Below are 24,802 nucleotides of genomic sequence, written 5' to 3' on the forward strand. Positions count from 1 at the left end.
AAAGAAAGACTAACTTTCATATCATATTTCAAAAAGTTTCTACACACAAATCCTAAGGAAAAAGCAAATTCCCATAACAAATCACCAAGGAAACATGCTTCCATGAACATGCTACAACAACACCAAAAAAACTGAGAGCAGATAAGTTATGCAAATGATTAGCAGACTGGATGCACTTTTTGTAGACACTCATGAATAGTATAGAGTATAGTATTTTGTAGACTATTAACATACTATACAATATAAGTTAAGTGGTACCTCAATTCATGAACTTAATTTGTTTCACAATACTGGGGAAGATGGCCTCTGTTGTGTTTCTCCTCTGATGCAGAGTTCTCAAATGGAAGCAAAATTTCTCAAACCTAATGGTTTCAGAAAGGTCTGTGAACTGAGATAGGACTGTATATTAATAAAACACTATGTCAAGATCAAGCCTGGGGGAATTACATATTTTGGCCCACGATTACATAACTAATAGTAGTAGCAGAACCAAGCTTTCAACTCAGTCTACTTGAATTTAAATTCTGCCCTTTTGTGTGGTGGTTTGGTTCCACAAACAAACAAGTGTTGACTTTCACAGTAGAAGAGATTATACATTTATTCAACTAATTTTGCCTTTAATCTGACTGTGTAAGTCTCTCTTTTGAAAAAAAAATGTCATATACAAATTCTTTCTGGCCTGAAAAACCAATCTCATCATGTGTGGCTCCTGAGGAGTCTATCTTGACCATGTAATATAGTTTGCTTTGCTTTCCTTTTTCTTTCCTACTTTACCCTAGGTAGCTATCCCTGGCATGTCCGCTTCTGCCTTTGAGTCAGTAGCCTAAAAATCCTCAGACAAAATGCTAGGCCAAATCAACCTTGAAGCTGAAAAAACCCAGGAAGAGGTCTGTGCTGGCTGGAGTGGAGCTGTGCTGGTTTCAGGGAGTCTGAAAAGCATGGGGAGGCATCTACAGGGCTAACATGTCCACAAGCAAACCTGCCTGTGCAGTTCATTTATGTACTGGCTCTTTGCTGCGCTTTCACAATAGGATGCAGTTAGCTTAGTCCTATAAAAATATCTGGCCGAAAATGGAGAATTTTTGGTATGTATCCCCTTGGTAAGTACTAGAATCTCCAGCAAAACAATGACCAAGAAGTTCAATGTCTGTGTTTTGCTTATATATTCCCAAAACTGTTGTCCAGCCTCACAATTTTAAGATGAAACATGTAAACATTTATTGCTGCATCGTTTTCCTTCTGGAAGGGCATCCGTCACAGCAGGAAACTTGTGACTAAATTGGAGCAGTTGAAACTATCTCACTAGTCATATCCATTACGAGTAAGAGTGAGAGGTTTGAATTTGATGCCTAAAAAGGAGTTTTCGAGTTTGAAATGAATGTGGTGGTCGTGTTGGGGAAACATTAGCATGTTTAAACATATTTATGATTGAAATAATAAGCTCATTAGTATTTATGTAGCACTATGTACAAGTGCTTTCCAGAAATTTAGTCATTTATTCCTAAAAAGGAATGAAAGAAAAAAAAAAACATGATAAGTGTTTACATACCCATTTTACAGATGAAGAAGCTAAGGAAATAATATATCCAATATCCCAAAGTAAGTAAATGATGGAATTAGAATTCAAACACTCATGGTTTTACTTATGCTGTTAATCAGTTACACTTTAATTGGTTATCCTGTGATGTGATTAATGTTCAGAGAACATATTATGCATAAAATATGAAGATACATTCAATTTGTTTTTTAGTAGAGTTCTTATACTTTGTTTATAGATATCTGGTTAATTAAACCTTTTAGAATCAGGCCTTTCAAAACATCTTAGTTATAATTTAGTTCTAGTTCCCTGACTTATGATAGTGAATAATAGTAAATACTCATAGTTCAAATGAATTCAACAGTAGTTAATTTTGTCCTCTATATCCTCAGTGTTTTTTTTTTTAATGATGATAATTTGTCACGTCTTCAGATACCTGACAGACATGAGTTTTGAGAAATTTTTGTTTTTTACCTTAAACATTTTTCAAGAAAAAGAAGTAAACATGGCCCCATTACTATTAAGCAAAATTGTGCTTTGGTAAATACTTGTATTATTTTTTAGAGTTCTTTAGTTTGAACTACTTATGTCTTTTTTGAAAAATAATGCAGAGTAAAACTTCTTTTGCTTTTCCTAAACTACTTTCCCAGTCATCAACTGATACTTGCTATTTCTGATGTTCTGTGCTTCCTTAGACAATTTTGATGGAGAAGTTGGGAATGTTCAGAGCATACTTCTCACCTCTGAGATGAAGGTCATAGGCAGCAGTGAAGATACCTGCCTCTCAGCACCCCTTGGTGACTTTGTTGGAGATCCCACGGTCTGACAGACCATTGGTCTGCCCCTTTATGGCATTTTTGTTCCTAATTTCCACTCCTGTTTACTTTGAACTAAATCTTTCACTCTTTTTCACTTCTGCTTGAGAAAACATTTTTATAGCTTTGGAGCCAAGTGTTTTTTGGCACTTTATTTTAGCATCTCTTTTCAGTGACTCTGTTGCAGGTTGAAGCCATGATGTTACTAGTAAAATACATGAGAAATTTGTCAAGAATGAAGTAGAACAGTTTTTATTTTCCTCAAGAAATGACATAAGAATAGCTTGCTTTTCTACTTTATGTTTGTTCCATGCGAAATTGTAAGAACAGAGTTGACCTTTAATTGTCCTAAAATGAAAGGGCGCTAATAACCACCTCCCAGAGTGGTTTAGTTCTTTGGAGTATCTGATGGTAGGAGCAATTGGTGTTTCTCATATTTATTGAATGCCAAAAAGGATGAAAGAAAGTTAGAGGTAGAAATTTGCTGCCACATACAATAACCGAAGAATTGAAAAGGTAATACCAGGGCCCATGGTGCAGATGTTTGTAAGAGAAAGTAGAAAGTTTTAGGAGAAATTTTGTTTGTTTTTACATATGTGTCTTCTGAAGTTTTATTCTATAAAGTTGATGCTTTTGAAATGGTTATTTGTGAAATCACAGTTCTATAATGTTTTTAAAATTTATTTTCTTACTTGTAACTCAGACATTGAAACTTCTAATTTCCATTATTTAGCTTAATAGCATTACCTAAAACTCTACTTAAAATGAAAAAACTTAAACAATGATTACATAATATGTACTAGTTAATTTCACTCCAAAAAGGCTAAATTTATTTGCCTTGATATAAAAACTCAGGCTGATTCCTCCTGCTGATGTTCTGCCACTGTCAGAAGAATTTGCGTCATGATAAATAGCTTGCTGCTTTATTTTCCTCGACGACATGTTTCTGAGTCTTGAAACTCTCAAGGGACAGATTACATCTGTGCTTTGCCTTGCTGAAAACAAAAATCAAAAGCTGGAGGCGAAAGCTGTCCTGCTCTTTCACAAGTGGCGATGGTAAAGAACTTTCCCCTCATTGATTGAGGTCTAGATGTTATCTAACCTACTCTCCACTGCACTCTGCAGCTCAGAAACAACCAAACTGAAGTTATGATGCCTACCATTCCGAAGGAAAAGCAAAGAAAGAAGTCAACCTTATCAGTGAAATGCACAAACAGGCTACCTTTATTTTCCTTGAGGACGGTGATGTTGGTTTGATGAAAGTTTAATCTGGGCATTTCATTCTTTCTGTAAACTTGCCCTGAAATGAAAATAAGAGCAAGGGAAATACAGAAAACCTTACTCAAGCAATTATTTCTCTTTCTTGCAAATATTGGAGCATAAAATTTCTTTAGCTTACAGAAAAGCATTCACATCCTGTATGAATAAATCCAACAATGCAGATTAACAAATGCTACTCAGTTATCAAGCCCATGCCCATGACGAGATTATTTTTTTCTTTTTTGCTTCCCATTGTATACATGGATGATAAAATGAATGAAGTATAGCTCTCCATTGGTCATTTTTCCTCTGTGGATTAATTGCAGTGATTGAAACATGAGTTGCACAGTTATTTGTTTGTAATATATATTTTATTTATTATAGATCGAGTGGGATGGTAAATTCAGTTTTATAGCATAGTAGAATTGAGATGCATGTCTTTATTCAGTATTGTTCTTGAACTCAGTGACGGTCCATCTGTGGAAATACTCTCATCAACCTCTTATGTGAGCCCATCCTTGAAGAGTTCATCATATAGATGCTTAATGAAAAAATATACTATGCCTTTGTCCTTGTCAGCAGTGTCAGAATGTATGAGATGCTTGGCACAACTGCTAAATAAAACTTCAAATGTAAGACAAAGGACAGAGGCATTTTGTCTGATGAAGAAGCAGCTTGTGCATCCTGGTTTTCACAGAAAAACTCAGTCTTGCACACACGTATAGAACAGAATTATTTATGGTTATATCTGGTGAATCTTGTTCATGTGGAAAGTCTGCCCACCATTTTAAACAGCCGACTTCCAAGTCTCGAGTCTTCTTGACTTGAATTTTTCTAATTTCCTGTGGAGTCTTCTTTCTACACCTGTCTTTAGTGATGTATTTATCAACCCAAGACAAAAGTTATAAGTCATATTTGATTCAGAATTTCTGAAATAGACCAACAAGCTATAAATGTGCATGCAAACTCTTCTATGGATACAGTGTGTTCTGATTTAATTAACTTTATTTTTAAAAATTTATTTATTTATTTATTTTTGATACCAGTGATCAAACTGGGGTCCTTGCTCTTGTAAAGCAGGTGGCAGAACCACTGAGCTAAATCCCCGGCCCTCGATTTACTTAATTTTAATGATTTTTTTTAAAGGGAGTCACTTGAATATACACGTTTTAGAAAAAAATGTTTTGAAAATCTAAATCTCCCTTTAGACTAGGAATAAAATAACTGCTCTATGGACGTTTACATTGTTTTAAAGTTTAAAAAATTCTGTCTTTATATCAAAACCTAAGATTATTCATTTCTAAAATTATCACTCAAGACTGAAAAATGACACATTATAATGAACTATTTAAATACTAATTATTCTCATAATCACAAAAGACAGATTTTGTCTGGTGTAACTTGGGAAGATACTATGGAAACTTAGACTTGGACTTGTTTGCCTTTTTATGATCAAATGAAACCTTGAGGTATTTTACTAGATTTCTTGAGAGAGAGAGAGAAAGTGAAGAAAGTGAAGAAAGGGAAAAAGAAAATTTACAATTTTTAGGCTATTGTCTTCTTCCCAAAGAAATATGTGTAGGCTGTGGTATCAAAGGGTTATGACCCACCAGACATATTAGTATGAAGTTGACATGGATTGATGACTAAATTAAGAGAGTCTAAACAAGGGTCTATACTCAGTGTTGGACTGTCAAAAGCCTTCATAGAGAATATTTCGCTTTGGGAGAGATCGATACTTAAATTCTTAATGTGAAAATAAATTTAGTTCATTCCAAAAGTATAACCTACACGCTCCACTGATGGTTGATGCCAAACAGTAAGGATTTCATGGTTATGGGATATGCTTTTCCCCCATTGCCCCTTTTTAGTCACAACTGTATCCCTGTGGTTGCTATGTAACTTCCAGGGAAGTTGAAAATCTGCCAACCAACTGTGTCTATGTACTTCATATAAATCTTTCCTATGTTTGAAGATATATTGTTTGGCCCTTTATTCCAAAACAAAAAATCATTATACGTAGTTTTTTTAAAGTTTTTACCCTATATTGGGATTTTGTTTCCTATCCATCTGGCATTTTTATTTTAGCATTTTATTATTATCATTATTTTATTACTCATGAATGCTATTTTTTGTATGCTATTTTGCATGCTAATATCATGTCTACTCCAATCAGCACCTCCAGATACTGAATATGTTCAAGAGAAAAGCACATGCACTCTGTTGTGGTTCCTTGTATTGATTTTTTAATTCCTTTTCAAATTTACTATTTTTGTTTACTTTTTGAGACAGGGTCTCACTATGTAGTTGAGACCAACCTGAAACTCACTATGTAGCCCAGGATGGTCTCAAAATCCCACTGACCCTCCTGCCTCACCTTCCCAAGGGCTGGGATTACAGGTGTGCACCACCACACCTGGCTTTTAAATGTTCTATTAAAATCTTCTTTCTTAGTAAATTGTACAATAGCAATTGCTTACTCATTGTCAGCTACTAGCAGAAGGTTTATAAATATTATTAAGCTTGTGATTGATATTTTTTTCCAGCTATAATTGAGTTTATTGGTACATTTAGGGATACAGTACAGTTACATTCATTGTTGGGATCTCGTACCTCTACATGACAAGTCTTGGTTCTCATTTTTTCCCCTTGTCCCTGCCCTCCCTTCACCCTCTCCCCTCTTCCCTTCTACAATCACTTTATTTCCATCTTTTCATTATCTCACATTTTTTTCTTTTCCCTTTTTACCCTTCCCCTACCCGTCCCACCTTCCCTACACCTTTAGCTCCTTTCTTCCCATTTCTCAATGTCAGTAATCTTATTAGGATCTTCTGTATTATTGCAGATTATTCACACCAGAGAAACTATTCGGTATTTACACATGTGTGCCTTAATTATTTCACTTAGGAGTATATTTTCAATATGTTTCCATTTTCCTATGAATGAATCTATTTTCTCATTCTTTATGGCTGAGTAATATTACATTTTATAGAAAAACCACATCTTCTTTATCCAGTTTCCAACTGATGATGGGCACTGCTATAAATGGGTCTGCATACTTCTCTGTGATATGATTCTTTTAGTTCTTTTGGAAAGATACCCAGCAAATATATGGCTGGGTGAAATGGAACTTCCAGTCCAAGCTATTTGAGGTGTCTCCATATTGATTTCCATAGTGGTTGCACCAATCTGTACTCCCACCAACAATGGAGAAGGGTTCCTTTCTCCCCACAACCCCGCCAACATTTGTTATTGTGTGATTTCTTGATAGCAGCCATGCTTTGTGGGGTGAGGTGGAATCTCAGTGTTGTTTTCATCTGCATCTCTTGAATGATCAGTGATGTGGAACATTTTTTCATATATTTACTTGCTGCTTTTACTTCTTTGAGAAATGTCTGTTCATTTCGGATGCCCATTTTTGAATCGGGTCTTTATATTTGTGGGGGCTGATTGTTTTGAGTTTTTTATATATTCTTGATAATAGTCCTTTTTCTGAGAAACAGCTGGTAAAAAATTCATTTGGAAATATAGCTTCCCTTTCAATTTCATTGAAAAGTCTGAAGAGTAATGGCAGTAATTCTTCTCTAAATGTCTTGTAGTTGACTTTTTACTTTTTCTCCCCTCTCCTTTTAGTTTCTTGCCTTCCTATTTGATTTGGTCTGTTGGGCCTCATGGTATTGTGACCTTCATCGTCCTTTTCTAGGATATTGTTTAGAATTCCTTGTAGTGCTGGTTTGGTGTTCATGAAATTTCTCAGGTGTTCTTTGTTGTGGAAGTATCTTATTTCCTTGTCTATTTTGAAAGAGAGTTTTGCAGGATACATCAGTCTAGTGAATACCTCACTCCAGGCTCTCCTTGACCTAAGGGTTTGTGTTGAAAAGTCTGCTGTGATTCTGATGGGCTTTCCTTTGCATGTGATTTGTTTCTTTTCTCTTACTGCTTGTAGTATTTTGTTTTTCTTTTGGATTTCTGGGATCTTGATTATTATATGTCTAGGTGTAGATTTGTTTTGATCATGGCTAGTTGGGGTTCTATATGCCTCACTTATCAATCATGGATAGTTGGCATCCTATATATAGCCTCACTTATATAGCCTTCTGTTTGGTAAGTTTTCTGTCATTAATTCTGTGAAGAGCTTTTTTAAGTCATTTGCATTTTCTCCTGCTATTTCATGAATTCCTATCAGTCTTATGTTATTTTTCTTTGCATCATCTATAAGTTGTTGGATCAATTTCTCATGATCCCCTACTGTTTTTGAGAGACCTCTTTTTTCACAGTCACTGACTGCAATACGTCTTCCATATCTGAAATTCTATCTTTGCAATCTTTTATTCTGTTGCATACACTTTCAATAGAGTTTTTAATCTCCTGGATATCTGTTTGAATCTGTTTTATGGATTCCATTTCTTTCCTCTGTTGGGCATTCATTGTTTCCATTTCTTTCTTATGCTGAGTCTTCATGGCTTCTATCATGGTCTTGAGCTCATCTATTTTTTTTTTTTTTGTCGGTTTCATAGAGTCTCGAATCATGACTTTCATTTTGCTCATCATCTCTATGGTTAACTGGGAAATTTTTTCTGATTTGACTTTTTCTAGAGCCTGATTGATCTGTTTTGTTACCTCCTATGCTATGGGTCCAGGGTGTTCTGCTGGTTCACTATCAGACTTTTCATCCTCATTTGTCCTACTGTTCTCCATTGTTGAACTGGCAATCTGTCTTTCTGTCTTGCTTAAGTGGTTCCTCATTTTTATTTTTGTTGTTGGGTTGTCCTTGGTTTAATTTCTGGGTATTACTTAAATCTTCCTGATATAGTTGCGTTTTAGCTTTTGAGTTTCTAATGACTCATAGACATCCTCATTTTCATAATATCAGAGAAAACAACTCATTAAATCCATCACAATCCTTTATCCCAATTGATACATTCAGCAGCCCAATCAGATCAAGCACATCTTGCAAACTGACCACTTGTGGTAGTCATTAGTCTATCACCTTTAAACCATGTGAGTTGAATTAATATCAAGAAGCATCCCAAAATATGTTTGCAGTGAATACACTTTTTAATATAGCATCTGTGATTGATATTTTATGTTGTGAGAATGACTTGTACTTCCTAATGTTCTGTTTGTGTAAAGGAATAATTTTTAAATTATTTTTAGAAGTGAAGACACAAAGACATTTCATAGGTACTGTAATATAAGTTCTTCATAGCCTGTGAACAAATTTTCTCTGACAGCATGAGGATTACACATGTGCCTGTCCTCTGCCATAGTTCATTTTTCTCCATATGTCACTTTCTGTGAAGCTGCAATTGGAGGTGTTTTAGCATGGGCACAATCATCAAGCAGGGCAGGAACATCCGAGTTTTATAAGAGCAAGTTATATCTCATTATGACTTTAATGTAAATACCAAAGAGGCCATTTAAAGTATGAAGATCTATTAGGCAGAGTAGGCCAAATCCATGAAAAGGGATTGTGAGTGTGGAGAGCAGAGGACAGAAGAGTCCATGTAGATGAATAATTTAATCGACTTTTAGTTTTATGCAATTAATTTCTTCCTGATATCAGTAGCTACGGATCAAGCACATCTTGCAAACTGACCACTTGTGGTAGTCATTAGTCTATCACCTTTAAACCATGTGAGTTGAATTAATATCAAGAAGCATCCCAAAATATGTTTGCAGTGAATACACTTTTCAATATAGCATCTGTGATTGATATTTTATGTTGTGAGAATGACTTGTTCTTCCTAATGTTCTGTTTGTGTAAAGGAATAATTTTTAAATTATTTTTAGAAGTGAAGACACAAAGACATTTCATAGGTACTGTAATATAAATTCTTCATAGCCTGTGAACAAATTTTCTCTGACAGCATGAGGGTTACACATGTGCCTGTCCTCTGCCATAGTTCATCTTTCTCCATATGTCACTTTCTGTGAAGCTGCAATTGGAGGTGTTTTAGCATGGGCACAATCAAGCAGGGTACAGGGACATCCGAGTTTTATAAGAGCAAGTTATATCTCATTATGACTTTAATGTAAATACCAAAGAGGCCATTTAAAGTATGAAGATCTACTAGGCAGAGTAGGCCAAATCCATGAAAAGGGATTGTGAGTGTGGAAAGCAGAGGACAGAAGAGTCCATGTAGATGAATAATTTAGTTTTATGCAATTAATTTCTTCCTGATATCAGTAGCTGAGTTGGTCTAGAGAAAACAGGAGAAATATTTACCAGAAATTAGTCTTGGTGTGACATACTGCTTTTGCACTGACATACTGTTTTCTTTTCCTCTAATATTTCACATCAGCATTTCACACATGAATGGACTCAGTTATCTAGTTTAGTAGTCATGTGTTGACTATCTAGCCCTGTGGCAAAATGCTGTCTCTAGAAGGTAGCTTTTCCCCCTCTGATTCCTAATGATGTGTTAAATACAGGTTATATACATAAGTTTTCAGGATATGCATATTGGGGTGACAATAGTAAATGCAAAATGAACATATATATCAAACTCATAGAAGAAAGTATATAGAAAATTTTTACTGTAAAGAAATTACAAATGTTTGTGGAGATAAATATATCTAAACTGATTTAAACAGTACACAAGCTATTTGTATATCAAAACATGTTATCATATTAGTGTGCATAACTTGTACTTTTTAAAATTTAATTTTATTTAACACATTTGAGTATTTGACATTTCATTATCCCAAAGTAAATGTTGGGATTATTTGGAAAACCACTGTACTATGTAAATGTAATAGACTATATTTATTTAAGTTGTTACCATTCAGCTAACTCTAGTCATGTAATATTTAAGAACATGTCCTTTTTTATATTATTGGACAGAATTGGGGATGTATATTGTAAGCCTAATTTGTAATGATCTGTTAAGTGTTTAATTTGTGACATCGCCACCATGATATTATGCAAGCAACTTTTAAAAGTCTTTTTTATATAGTGGATTTGACATCCTTGTTCACTAACATTAATTTGTGTTGCTTCTTTCTTAATGCACTAAATTTTGTGTGTTTCCAGCTTTGATAGTCTGACTCTAACAAGGAAAGATTCTTTCACAATAAGCAGTAGAGATACCATTTGTTGGCTTATATTAAAAAACATGAATGATATTGTTATCTTTATGTAGTTATGTTACAGATTGTTATTAAGTTCAAAAATTAATTTGAACTTTTAGAAATTGCTTCTTTCTTAATGCACTAAATTTTGTGTGTTTCCAGCTTTGATAGTCTGACTCTAACAAGGAAAGATTCTTTCACAATAAGCAGTAGAGATACCATTTGTTGGCTTATATTAAAAAACATGAATGATATTGTTATCTTTATGTAGTTATGTTACAGATTGTTATTAAGTTCAAAAATTAATTTGAACTTTTAGAAATAATCGACTTTTATAAACAATCGGTATCACTTGAACTTTCTGAAGTAAAATTAAATTCCCTTTTGCTCATTCACAACTTTTATTAGTTTGGGAAATTTTAGCTTTCCATTACATCCAGAAATAAAATAAGTATTTCTATGACTTACTCTGTAAAAATTGCTTTGTCAAAACCTCTATTTTAATGGAAATTATAATGTATTTATTACTGTATTTTTTAAAAGAAAAATATTCATAAGAACTTAATTTTTTAAAGGATTATATTAAGTGTAACTGAGTTTCTGGACAACTCAATTTAACATATCTCATTTTTTTTCTCCAGTATTTAAGTTCATTTTAATTTAAAAAACACTACAGCACAGAATACTATGAAATCTCTACAATAGATCATATCTCTCAAGAAAAATAAAACAATTATATAAAACGAGAACAATTTTGTCAAAGGCCTCTATTTTTAATTAAACTGTCAATTAAGAAAATTTTCAAATATATAGAGAAAATTATCAGTTATACATGCACTCAAAACCAAATTTAACAACTACTATTTTGTAAGATACTTTTATGGTTTGTTTCTAAGGATAAAACTTTAGATTGAGTTGAAGCCCTCTTGTCCCTTTCCTTATCTCCTGTGACCCCGTTTCTTCCCAGAAATAACCATTAAGCACAATGCTGTAGTTTGGATCTGGAATGGTAAGTAGTTTTCCTCTGCCATGTGCTCTGGTCATGTTGTACTGTCTTGTCACTGGCCCTAAGTAATGGCACAATCAATCACAGACTGACATTCATAAAACTATGGGCCAAAATAAACCTGTTCTTTTCATAAATTGATTTCTCAGATGTTTGTTATAGTAACAGAAAGTCAACTATTGCACAGACTTTGTTTTATCCATATTCTTATTCTCACACTGTGTCATTTATCTTTATGCAATACAATAAGAATAAAGCACACTTTAAAATCCATATTTACATTAATGGATTTAATTTTTGTGGGTTTTCTTTATTAGAAACAATTGAAATTTCATTTATAAATTACAGGTAGAAACAAGGTTGCAAATGACATCTTTCTCCACCTGTCTGTGTGTTCCTGTGTCAGTGCTAGTGATGTATGTACATGCTAAGGAAAATTCTGGGTCACCAGGTACATGCATCAACCCTTCCCAAGTCAATTTATCATTCTTCTGGACAACTAATACCTACTTTCTTCTTTCTTCTTGGTATTTATATTTACTTATCCTCATTCATTTGACTTTGTTGCTATTTCCATGGAATAATGGAAACAATAAACAAATCACTTTTCTCCCTCCTCCACAGCTGTACATCTCTCCTTTCAGTCCCAATGTGGTGTGTTTCCTTTGCTCTTCTCGAAAGCAGATGAATGTTTGTCCTGTGGTAGAGACCAATGCCTTCAGTGTGTGCTAGGCCTCCTTTTCTCTTGTCAATTTGAAGAGATCATTCCTGCAGAGCTGTCTCCTTTCTCATAAATCATCCATTTTTCCTTCTCTACTCAATTACTCTTAACTTTGTCAAATGTTATAATATTTTGATCTTCATAAAGATTTGCTTGACTTACATCTGTGCAGGCTATACAGCTTTTCTTTTTTTTCTCTCTCTTAAAATACTTATGCTGTTGTGCTTATCATTTGACAAGACTATGTCTTTTTAGTAAAAAATTAATTCCACTTTGTAAAATCCAATTATTCCTCATTTTAGTTTTAGTTAACTTGTTTTCTCAAACACATGTTATAGCCATGATCATTCATTCCTTGAAATGCCTTTTCTGATGTGTTATTAGCTAATTTTTTTCTTCATGTTTGATGTACTTTTTTTTTGCTTTTCTTAACCTACAAATATTGGAATGACTGGGGCTCATTCTTCATTTTTTTGTCTTCTACATTTCCAGTTGCTCCATGTGAGGAGCTTGGGATTTCTTGTCCCAACTCTCTTCTGAATTCTAGATTACAAAATCTAGCTGTTTGTTTTTTCTGCCTAAAATGTTTTTCTTAAATTCTCAGTGTGATGTGCTTTTCCATCTGATTCCTATTTTTGTTCAAATGTCAATTTACTAGAGAAATCTTTCCTTAATTGTTTATACTGCAAAAATTGGAGACCCCACCTCCTTCAGTACTCTGTATTGCCTTGTGCTGTTTTTGTCTTCACAGAAATAATTGGTACTTGCATTATTATATTAAGCTGTTTCTTTGTTTATTAACTGCCTTTTCTGTCTAGAATATCAACTCTATGAAAGCTCTATTGGGGTTTAAGTCTGCATTTTTCTCAGGCTTTATAATAGTGCTTGGCACAGCAGATACCCAACAATTACTAAATTCTCAAATAAAATTGCTTAAATTTATATTAGCATACCATCCCCTAAAGAATTTACATCTATGTATGAACTCCCATTAGAGTTTTTGAAGAGACCTTTTTTCCTCAAATCTTCATCTGGGCTATATTCTCATAATACTCTCAATTTTCTCCTAATCGTTTTAAATTTTCTAGTCTACACTGTGGTTTCTAATCATCCCTTTGTGTATTTACTGTTTCTCTACGTTATGAAGCACATTGTAACTTAATTTGTTCAGCTAATCAATCATGCCAATGTTTACTGAATTCCCTGCCCTGTTTCATTAGAATATCATGCCACCCGTGTCCGCTATCACTGTTACCAGTATTAGTTCATTTCTGCAGTCCTTTATTTTGATCTTCTGGTCTACATGCTTATTGCTTCAACAATAGTGTCTGAGGTTTAGCTACAACTTTATAGGCTTGTTTATCAAAAGTAATGACTCCCGATTTTTTTTTCTGCTTTTAAGTTGCTACTAAGTCTGGTAACTCATAGATTTTCAGATCAAGACATTTTCTGAAAAAAAAAAAGAGTGTAATTTTGGAATATTTGACGTTTACAATAATTCTACTTTCAGTTTTAGAACCTTATATGTTTGGTTAAATTGTTTTATTTTCTGTGTGAAAAATTGAGTGACTGAAATTTTCCTTATTGTTTTTAATTTTGCTATATTTATATTTGGGGTTCTGAGAATGAGACTTTATGAATTAATTCTTTAGTTTTGGTGGCATATATCAACTCTTCATTATTGATTATTAGTCTTGTTTCAGGCTACTTCACTACAGTCTTTACAGATTGGTTCTGTAGATCATCTTGGATTTGTATAAAGAATTTCATATGACCTCTGAATAATGATACTTGATTGCTTCAATAATTTCTTTTGTTAGTTTTATTGTCCTTTTAAAGTTAACTGTTGGTACAGTACATTCTTATTTTATTTCCATCTTTAAGGAGAATGCATATAATATTTTACCATTGCACATAATTTTGAAAGATGGCCTCAAACTGTTAATGAATTCACTTTTCTTCTTAGTTTATTAAAATATCATTATTTTTTAATAGATATTAAGTCATATCAAATATTTTCCACATAGAGAAGATAAAATAATTTATCTTCTTTATATAATATTGCAATAAATTCTATTTATTGTTAAATTCATTAAATTTCTGTCTCCTTATCTATCCATATGATATTTTATATACACTTATCTATAATTTTTTACATATTATGTATATTAAAATATATATTAAGTTGCACATACTTGTGGGATTTATCTTAGAAATTTATGTGTATATATGTATATATATTTCCATATATGTTCACATAAAGATTATTGGGCTATATATATTTTACCTTGTCTAGTTTGTGTATCAGTCATATAAATATCATTGCAAAGGCTAGCTTGTTCTTTTTCAATTCTTTCATAGAAATTTGTCAAAGATAAGGGTGACATGTTACAAAATGCTCTTAATAGCTGGGCATGGTGGCACACACCTGTAATCCCAGCACTTGGGAGGCCGAGGCAGGAGGATTGCTATGAGTTTGAGACCAGCCTGGGCTAAATAGTGAGTTCCAGGTTAGTATCAACTACATAGTGAGACCCTGTCTCAAAAAACAAACAAACAAACAAACAAACAAACCCCTTAATAGATTAATACACATAAAAAGTTGGCCTGGATTTTATTATGTGTATGAGTATGTATCTATGTGTGTACATTATTTTGATTTTTGTGTTTTAACTACAGATTTGCCTACTTTTTTAGTCACTTTCAAATTTATATAGTGCTTTTTAACTTTTCATACCTACTAGTAGAAGTTGCTAGAATATTCTTATTTTTAATTTTTAACTTTTTCTGTATTTATGTGACTACTTTTGTTCCTAATGTTGTCCATTTGCATTACTTTCTTCTTTTCTCACCTTGATCAAATATATACTTAGAGCTTTATTATTTAGTTAGTGATTTTATGGACCTGCTAATTTATTATTTCTTTTCAATCATTTGTTTGTTTTTTGTTTTATTAACTTTGCTGGCATGTTCATTTATAGTGTCATGATTGTTCAAACTTTGTGACTTGAATGCTTACATACAAATGCTATTTCTGGTGTGATTAAATGTTAATTCTTTTTGTCCCTGGGATTTGTGGTCCTCTCATTGGATACTTTTAATCTTTTTATTTATTAACTTGAATATAGAATATTCTTGCTTAAATGTCTGCCTGGGAATACTGGAAAAACATGGTTCCAGTGATGTGGTGGATATATGCTGAATCATGGCGGGAGAGATTTGATAGCTTTGTATTGGCTGTAGTCCATGGTTTGCACTGCTGATTTGAAACTGGTCAGAAGTTGGTAAATATATTTCCTAGTTAATATCATCTTTCATCATCAATGGGGAAGTAATGGCCTCAATAATGAGTAGAAGAACTACAATGTCCACATCAAATGCCTACATATATTTTTAGAAAGCAGGAAACACATGAAATAATTAGAGATTGATATAAAATAATATGGTAAATTACACAGTTCAGACTCAAGGATATATCACTTCTGAAGAGAGAGGAAACACTAAGAGCTAACATAGTTATGGGAAGTATCACACCATAATATAGACTTTCCTGTCCTTTTAGTAATGGATAGAATGTAGAATATTGGATTGAAAAATTTCCTTTTTTTTGAAGTAAACAGCATGACTAAAACATGGGGGCATAAAACACACTCTTGTCATAAGGACATGAGCTTCACTAGAGTAGAAGTTGGTTATTAGGTTATGTGAGAAAAGAGATAGGAACTGGAGAGTCTCACAATGGATGGCTTTGATTAGAACTGTAGGAAATTTTATATTAGATGACAGAGAAGCAAAATACAAATAGTGATAGTGATAATAATGAGGATGATACAAATAACTTTAAAAAAACTTATTCCAAAGACCTATTCCAAGTCCTTTATATGAAACATGGAAATGAATTCATACAAATAATATTGATGTATATTTGTTATTATTATTATTATTATTAACAGGGTAGTTTAATGTAGTTATCGTTACTGTTATTACTGTTGTACTATAATTGTAGATTCTTAGGTCATCTAACATGAATTAGTGGATAACAGAGCTAGGACTCTTAACAAATATTATGCTTCTAACATAATTTATAAAATTAGTCTGATATGGCCCATAGGATGGATTTGTTATGATGAGAATGCATTTGGGGCTGTCATGAGGAGGCTGTGAAATAATTCAACCATGTAGAGATAGAGAGGCTTGTCCTCAGGAAGTCATAAATCAGAGGACTCCAAGGGTATAAGCACAGGTGACTGGAGCAATCGGGCATCAGTTCTATTTTCTTGTGTGGAATTAATTTTCTTTTCCTTTTCATTCTATTTTTATCTTATTCTATAGTCTCTCTTAGCCTTTCTTTTTGACAATCAATTTCTGAGTGAGGGATATTCAAGATTAAGTATTATCTTGCTCTCTTCTCCAATGCTAAATATACCTTTATTCTATTTAAGAAGCAAACATCCCCCCCCAAAGGCCCATGTCTTTAAAAAAACGTAACTATCGAGGATTTAAAATATACTTTTTTACTCAGACCAAAACACACTTTTCTGTAATGAATTATGTTGGGGTTTTTTTTTTTCAGTTCTTTATATATTCTAGATATTCATCAATTGTCTGAGAAACAGCTGGAAAAATTTTTTCCCACTGTGTCTGTTGGTTGTCTCTTTACTCTGTTGGTGATTTGTTTTGCTATGCAAATGTTTTTAAATACGATAAGATCCCAGTTGTTGATTCTTTGTGATATTTCCTTGGCAATTCGGGTTTTGTTCATAAAGTCTGCCTACACCAGTTTCTTCAAGGGTTCCGCCTATCATCTGTTCTATTGATTTAGTATTTCTGCTTATTTAATATTTAGATTGTTGATCCATTTTGATTTTAGCGTAGTGCATGGTAAAAGACATGGGTCTAATTTTACTCAGACCCACTCCAAAAATGGGCATCTGAGATAAATGCACACTTCTCAGATGAAGAAATGCAAAGAGCAAATAAATCTATGAAAAAATGTGCAACATCACTCATTATTCAAGAGATGCAAATACCAGATATTTATAGCTAAATGCATGTATATCGAGAACATACTCTTAAGTGAAATAAATAGGTCACACATGTGTAAATACTGAATTGTCTCTCTGGTGTGAGAAACTGAAAGTGGAAATGAGGACCAAAATATATGATAGATAATGTGAAATAGGAAGCAAAGGTTCAAAGAGGAAGGGAACTTAGGGAAGGGTAGGGGAAAACAAAGAAGGAAAGGAAAAAATATGAGAAAAGAAGGAAAAATGGAAGCAAAGCTTTTGTTAGTAGGGAGGGGTGAACGGGTGGAAGGGAGGGAAGGGGAATGGGAAAAAATAAGAACCAAGATAGATCATTACTGGTTCAAATTTGCAATGGGAATGATGAATGTGATCATAATGTATACCTAAAGCCTACTAAGGAAGTTAATTAGAACAACAACAATGGCAACAAAACAACGCTGAGATTCCACCTCACTTCAGAAAGAAAGGCTGTTATCAAGAAATCAACCAATGACAAATGCTGGCGGGGCTGTGGGGAGAAAGGAACCCTTCTACATTGTTGGTGGGAGTGCAGACTGGTGCAACTACTATAGAAATCAGTGTGAAGATTCCTCAAAAACTACAACTAGAGATTCCATTTAACCCAGCTATCTCTCTTCTTGGTGTCTTCCCAAAAGAATTACAAGCATCATACCGTAATGAATATATGCACCACAAATGCTGGCGGGGCTGTGGGGAGAAAGGAACCCTTCTACATTGTTGGTGGGAGTGCAGACTGGTGCAACTACTATAGAAATCAGTGTGAAGATTCCTCAAAAACTACAACTAGAGATTCCATTTAACCCAGCTATCTCTCTTCTTGGTGTCTTCCCAAAAGAATTACAAGCATCATACCGTAATGAATATATGCACCCCCATATTCAATCCCACTCTGTCTGTTGGTTGTCTCTTTACTCTCTCTTCTTGGTGTCTTCCCAAAAGAATTACAAGCATCATACCGTAATGAATATATGCACCCCCATATTCATAACAGCACGGTTTGTAATAACTAAATCTTGGAAACAGCCTAAATATCCATCAACCGATGATGAATAAAGAAGATCTGTTTATTAAAAAATGGATTACTACTCAGCCATAAAGAAGAATAAACTTGAGATATTTATAGCTAAATGAATGCACCTAGAGACCATACTCTTAAGTGATGTAAGTCAGACACCATGTGTAAATATCGCATTGTTTCCCTGTTGTGAGAAACTAAAAGTAAAACTTATGAAGGTATAACATGTACAAGAACAAACTGCGTGCAATGAATGTGGTCATTATGTATATCTGATCTTACCAATACATTAATGATAAAATCCCAAAAAAACCCACAAATTATGTTAAAAGATTATAGAATATCTTTGTGCAGAAACATCTTTTATAAACTTGTATTTTAGAATCAATTTATTCCAGTAACTCAGAAAAGAGCAGAGATTTTTACCTCACAGGTGTCCACATTCCTTAAAGAATGAAAGAATGAAGTGTATGGAAACAAGTTCATGTGACCACTCCACCTGTGGGATGTTGGGCAGATTTTCTAGCCCTTTTGCTTCAGTCTTTTCCATAGGAAAATTGAATATAACGATACATTATTCCTTACCACCTTCCACCTACCCAGGGCTCGAAAGACCACAAAGCAAACACTTCTGTTTTTGTAGAATATTTATGAGTCAAAGACTTCTTGAGGCGAGAGAAGGAGGAGATCCTGTTGTTCTGGTGCACACGTGCTAGTATTAGTAGAGTTTCCCATTCCCAGCTTATTCCAGTGACCTGTCCTCCAATACTTCCTACTGGTGTAGATTTCTCACTGCACACCTAGCTGTAGAGAGTCCAGATCTTCTAAGAGGCAGACTCCACTATGTTGGGAAAGCCTATGTGCCAAAGGAGACAAATAAGGTTGAGAGACCATGTTTCAGATGATATGATACAAGCAGAAAGGAAAAGAAAACTCACTTGTGATGGAAGATTTCCAGATTGAAGCTCGGATGGATGAAACGTTCATCTAGACCAGTGTGGAGGTCTCCAGCCGGTTGCCTATTGGAGGAGTTTCCTGTCCTATGGGAATGGTCTACCTTTGTTCCCATTGGTCTGTCAGCTTGTGTTAAACAATGTATGCTGTTCCTGGGGGTAAACGCAGAGGGATAGCAGTAGGAAAGTGGAGGTGTTTTCTCACAGCTACTGTAGCATCTGCTTTTTTTTTTAAAAAATTGCTATTTTCAACTGTAGTAGGCTTTTGTTTTCACTAAAAGTACCCTAAATGCAGAGGGATAGCAGTAGGAAATTGGAGGTGTTTTCTCACAGCTACTGTAGCATCTGCTTTTTTTTAAAAAATTGCTATTTTCAACTGTAGTAGGCTTTTGTTTTCACTAAAAGTACCCTAAAGTAGCTTTATGTTTCTTTATGCTTAAGTATGTCTATTCTACCAGCTCATTTATTCTATTCCTGACTCTAGTCATATTGGTCAACCTTTTCAGCTGTGCATCTTTGAATCACGTAGTCCCGCATCATGTTCTGTGAGCATTGTACTTTTCCAAAATCTGAGTAACTAAGGGCTCCATTTTCTCTTTCTCGGTTTTTATTATGTCCAATGCATTTAGGGAGTGTTATCTGTTGTGATTTGGTATTATAAGAAAGTAAACTACACCGGTTAAGATTACTGACTTTGAATTGGATGTACGTGAGTTTCTAATTGTGGCTTTATTACCACTACCCTGAGTAGTTGTTTCAAATCTAGTTTTACTGCCTTCAACTGATGGAATCTCAGAACCACTTCTCTTGTGTTATTGAGCACTGATGGTCCACCAACAGTTACTTTGTTATTTACTTTTAAATTTTTTCGAAATACCTCTGCACTAGGATTGTTTTGGGTGTTGTGTCCCGAATGGGAGGGTCCAAACTGACCAAATCTGCTTGGTGGTGTTTCCAGTCTATTGTGTGCAATATAATTTCTTAGGTTTTGTCCTTTGAACTTCAAAATCTCTTATTTATCTTTCCTTACCTTTCTTGTCTCAGAGAAAACTGTGTTGTTTTTCAAGACTATTCTAATTTTCTTTTTAGTTATTTTGGACTCTTGCTTCAACAGTCAACTCTTGAACTAGTGTGTCTCCAGTCTCTGTCTTCCATGGATCAAGTATTTTGCTTTGCATAACGTTTTCTTTCATATTCAAAAAAGTTCAAACAAATCTCGTGTGAATGTACACATAGCTTTCTCTTCCGTCTCCACAGTTTTCCAAATTGAGTTTTACCCTTACAAGACTGTTTAAATAGCTTTCTCTTAAATTTTATCTACTAAACCCTTCTGTGAGCTATTATTTTCCTTGAAATCTGAAGCACTAATGTTTAGATAAATCTTCAGCAACACTACCTGAGTTGCTATCTGCTTTCAATCACAATGTATCATACTTCTTCGCACATACTTTTAGTTCTCATTGATTTCCTCAACAGTTTTTACTGACTACCTATGAGTGCTGAAGAGATCATGCAGAATTTGTAGAAAGATGCTTAGATTCGCTATTTCATTTACTTCACTAAAACTGCAGCTCCTTTCTCAGTCGCACCTACTTCAAACCCCAATATATGTCTTCAATCAGGAAATTTCCCCGAGTCTTAGTTCTACGCTTATCTTTTCCCTCTTTCTCTCTAGTTCTCTGCCTACTCTTCAGGCCCATATTTTTTTTTCCAGTGGATATTGTTTTAGTCATCCTATCCACAATTTCTCTAAATTCTGTGTATCTGTTAATATCATCTTCCACTCAGTCAGGCTTTAAAATTCAAATTAACCTTTGCTATACTCCTTAAGCCTATCTCTGGCTGTTATCTTCATTGCTTCTATTTGTTTGTGTTATTTTATTTTATTTCTTTCCTGGAGTATCAGAGTTAAGGCTTGACTTTTTGTTTTAATCACCTTCCAAATTCCTTAGCTGTGGTATTGAAATATTTGTAAAAACTGTCTGAATCTCATTTTCCATCTAATTTCCCATTGTCTGGTTTCATACCTCTGTGGTTCTATATAATCTTCTTTGATTATTTTTCACCTCTACATCTGTCTGATCATTGTACCACACACATGTTTTCTGTTTTTTGGGTATTTTTTTTTTTTTGGTTATTCATCTGCTTTCAATGTGCAACATAAATAAAACTTCTTTAGACCCTTCCTGAACCAGAGATAACCTCTCTTGATTCTGGAACACAGGAGGATATTTTTTTTTTCTTTTGTTACTTACAGTAATTTCAATCTCTTTTCACTTAGATTTTGAGTCCTTGTTGATAGAAAGTTATCACTTATATTCATATGATGCTGAGTACAGCATCTTGCTCATTAAGCATATGTAAAGGAAATCAGTTAAAATGATTTCTGTCTTTTCAAAGTGATTACTTATCAGTAGGTTACACCAGTGAAGCAATAAACTGTATATCCTGGCTGAATAACTAGTCTTCAAAAATACAAAGTAATTGCTATATGTGTGATAACTTTCTTCTTAGGTCCACTTACTTTTCTAAGGAAGAGCAGCTTCTGAGCTAGACACAGAGAGAGGGTAAAGCCAGGTATGGGGACATTGCTTTTCCTCTGGAAGTATTTACTATCGCTGGGACTAATGTGCACTCACATTAATACATTGAAGGGAGGGCAAGGGAATGGGGAAAATAAGAACAAAGATACATTATGGAAAAGTACAAATTTCCAATGATCAATGCATTACACTCTATACCTAAAATGTACCAATAAAGTGAATTTAAAGAAACAAATTAATACAATGAAAAAGTTTGAAAAATTAGTTGGGAACTTATAAAAAAAAAAAAAAGAAAGCATTCCAAGTACCACAATTGGTAAAAGATGAGAAGGCTTTCAAGCACACTTGTGTTGTATAATCCTTTATGAAACCTTAAACAAATCAGTTAATTATTCTAGTGTCCCCTTGAACCTAAGCTTATCAAACATCATAAGTTTTCTTGCACTAACTTCAACTTTAAAGCTTTGCTAGAAATAATGTATTTGCTTCCCATAAATTTTTCAGGCTGCCTAAATATCCATTTTGTTTGTGTGGGTCTGGAATTGGAATGTAAGTTGTAAATAATATTAGTCTGATGAACAAAAGCTTTAAAGTCACAATGAAAGGAGATTTATAGTCTTAAAAAACTGGTTGCAATGATGTATACCTACATTAAGAGTGGTGATCATTTTTATAATCCATACATAGTAGGAGCTTAGTATGCAATGACTAAATGATGAGAGTTGGTGAGGCCATCTGTCCATGAACTTCTTCAAAATGGGGTTTTTAAAATTTAACTTTGGAAAGAACAGTATAAATCTATAATTTTGTGTGCTGCTCCAGAGAACATTAAACTGTAAAGCGAACACACATTTTCTAAAAGTTAATATATAAAATATAATAATGAGTACAATGATATCATACAACATAAATATTGATTGTATTTGTAGGTTTTATTTCTCATTTGTGCTCTGCTCCAGCTTAATCCAGACAGGAAAACTGGTTCATTGTTTATGATTAGAAAGTATTATCTTGCCATTAAATCATACCCAAACTGATAGTTTTTTAATAGTGGACAAGAGGCTAAGTCATCGCTACCTGGAGGGAGACACTTGAATCGCCTGAAGATGATTGTTCTGTTCTGAAGGGAAGTTTGAATTCACTGCTTCAGAGTCTATGTCTAACTTTCTAGGTGGCAAGGGTCAGTTTCCCCATCAGGGCTGGTTGCTTGAATTGAAAAATATACAGGAGCAGAATTTGTCAAAGAAATTCAAGGAGCAGAGCTGATAGAATCTAAAAGGAATACTAACCAGGTCCCAAGATTGAATTATAAATGTTTATGTTTTACGGACTTACACAAGTGTGCAGAAGATAAAGACGAAGAAGCAAAAGGAAGAGTAAACAGTGTGGGAGGTGAAAATACCAGAAGAGGCCTAAAACTCTGTTGTTTTTCAGCTTATGATATGTTGAGATGAGAGGAAAGCAGCAATTTTAGGAACAATTTTGGTGGTAGTTGAAATTTTTTGAGATATTGCTTTAGTAGTGATTAATTTCTGAAGTATTAGTGTTATATTCCATTAAAGTTCCAGAATTGTAGAAAATGATTTTTATGTCAAACAATGGAAATTTATTATTGTGATATTGGACTGACTATAGAAGTACAGTCCCAGGCTGGAGGAGTCTGTTTGTAAGTCTTACATTTTTCTTGCTAAAATAGACAATTTTGATCAGTATCAAAATCCCATACCCATGTACTGAAATACCACACTGACACCCAATACTATGTACATTCAGTGCTTGTTAAAAAATTAAGAAACAAGTTGCTGGGGTATACGTATTTGTAATGAGTGTGAAGTGGGATATGTCATCATTAAGGATCGCTCCCCAATCAGATTGTTATTGAATATTTAGTGCTCACAACCCAGTGCTCCACAGTTCAAACTACTTGGTATAAATTGAAGAATCTTCTTGAAAATTTAATTATATTTTAATAAAAATTGTGATCATCTAAGCTTAAGTATCATTACTTGAAATGTTTCATAGTGATTATCTGCCCACATTTTTGTAGTATTATTGTTCTACAGTATAATGTTTCATAAGGTTAAATAGACTTGAGTTAGTGAGTCGTTTTATTATTTTAAATGTTTTTATCACCACAGATGTCTTCTTTATGTGTGGATCTACATGACTAGATTCAACCTTTAAAAGAAAGAGTCAAGCCATAAAAGTAATTAGCAACTTTGAATTAGTAACAATAACCCCCACTCCTCTGGTACTTACTGTTTTTCATACCTATTTTGAACTACTTTAAGTATAATCATTCACTGACACTTCAGAACAATCACATTGAATAAGACTGTTACTACTTATATATTGCAAGAGAAATAAGTGGGGAATGGGAAGTTAAATCATTTTCCTGACTGAACACGGGGAATGGGTCACAATTTGAACCTGGCAGCTCCAGATCCTTTAGTGCTCTCTACTATCCACTTCTACAATGCAACTATTCTTGCTAGAATCAGGGTATTAAAGGTAGAGATGTTACTCTAAAGCTATGTTTTAATACAAAAGCTTATTTACAGATTATACATTTGTGAATACATGAACTACATTTTAGTATTTTGTCATGTACCTTGTTTCAATAAACTGTTAATGGCACTTGAATTACAGCTTGTTATTTTCTTGAGATATTCTGTCTAAATTTGTGTTTTGCAGTTATAAGATTCAGTCAGAAATTTTTTTGATCCATAAAACTTACACAAAATTGTTACTTTTAGGTGATATATTATTTTCATATTTTTCTTGTTAAATATTTTAATGTGGTACCATAAATGAAATACACTTTTGATTG

General features: G+C 33.8%; 1 protein-coding gene across 1 annotated transcript in view; it reads left to right on the forward strand.

Annotated features, from left to right (window-relative positions):
• The window catches only part of Trhde (thyrotropin releasing hormone degrading enzyme), a 388,565-nt gene that overhangs the window by 257,193 nt on the left and 106,570 nt on the right, over positions 1-24,802 (forward strand). The gene's annotated exons all lie outside the window — the stretch shown is intronic.

The sequence above is a fragment of the Fukomys damarensis genome, unplaced genomic scaffold, assembly GCF_012274545.1.
Source record: "Fukomys damarensis isolate Sample0158 unplaced genomic scaffold, DMR_v1.0_HiC HiC_scaffold_15, whole genome shotgun sequence".
In the NCBI taxonomy this organism is placed as follows: domain Eukaryota; kingdom Metazoa; phylum Chordata; class Mammalia; order Rodentia; family Bathyergidae; genus Fukomys; species Fukomys damarensis.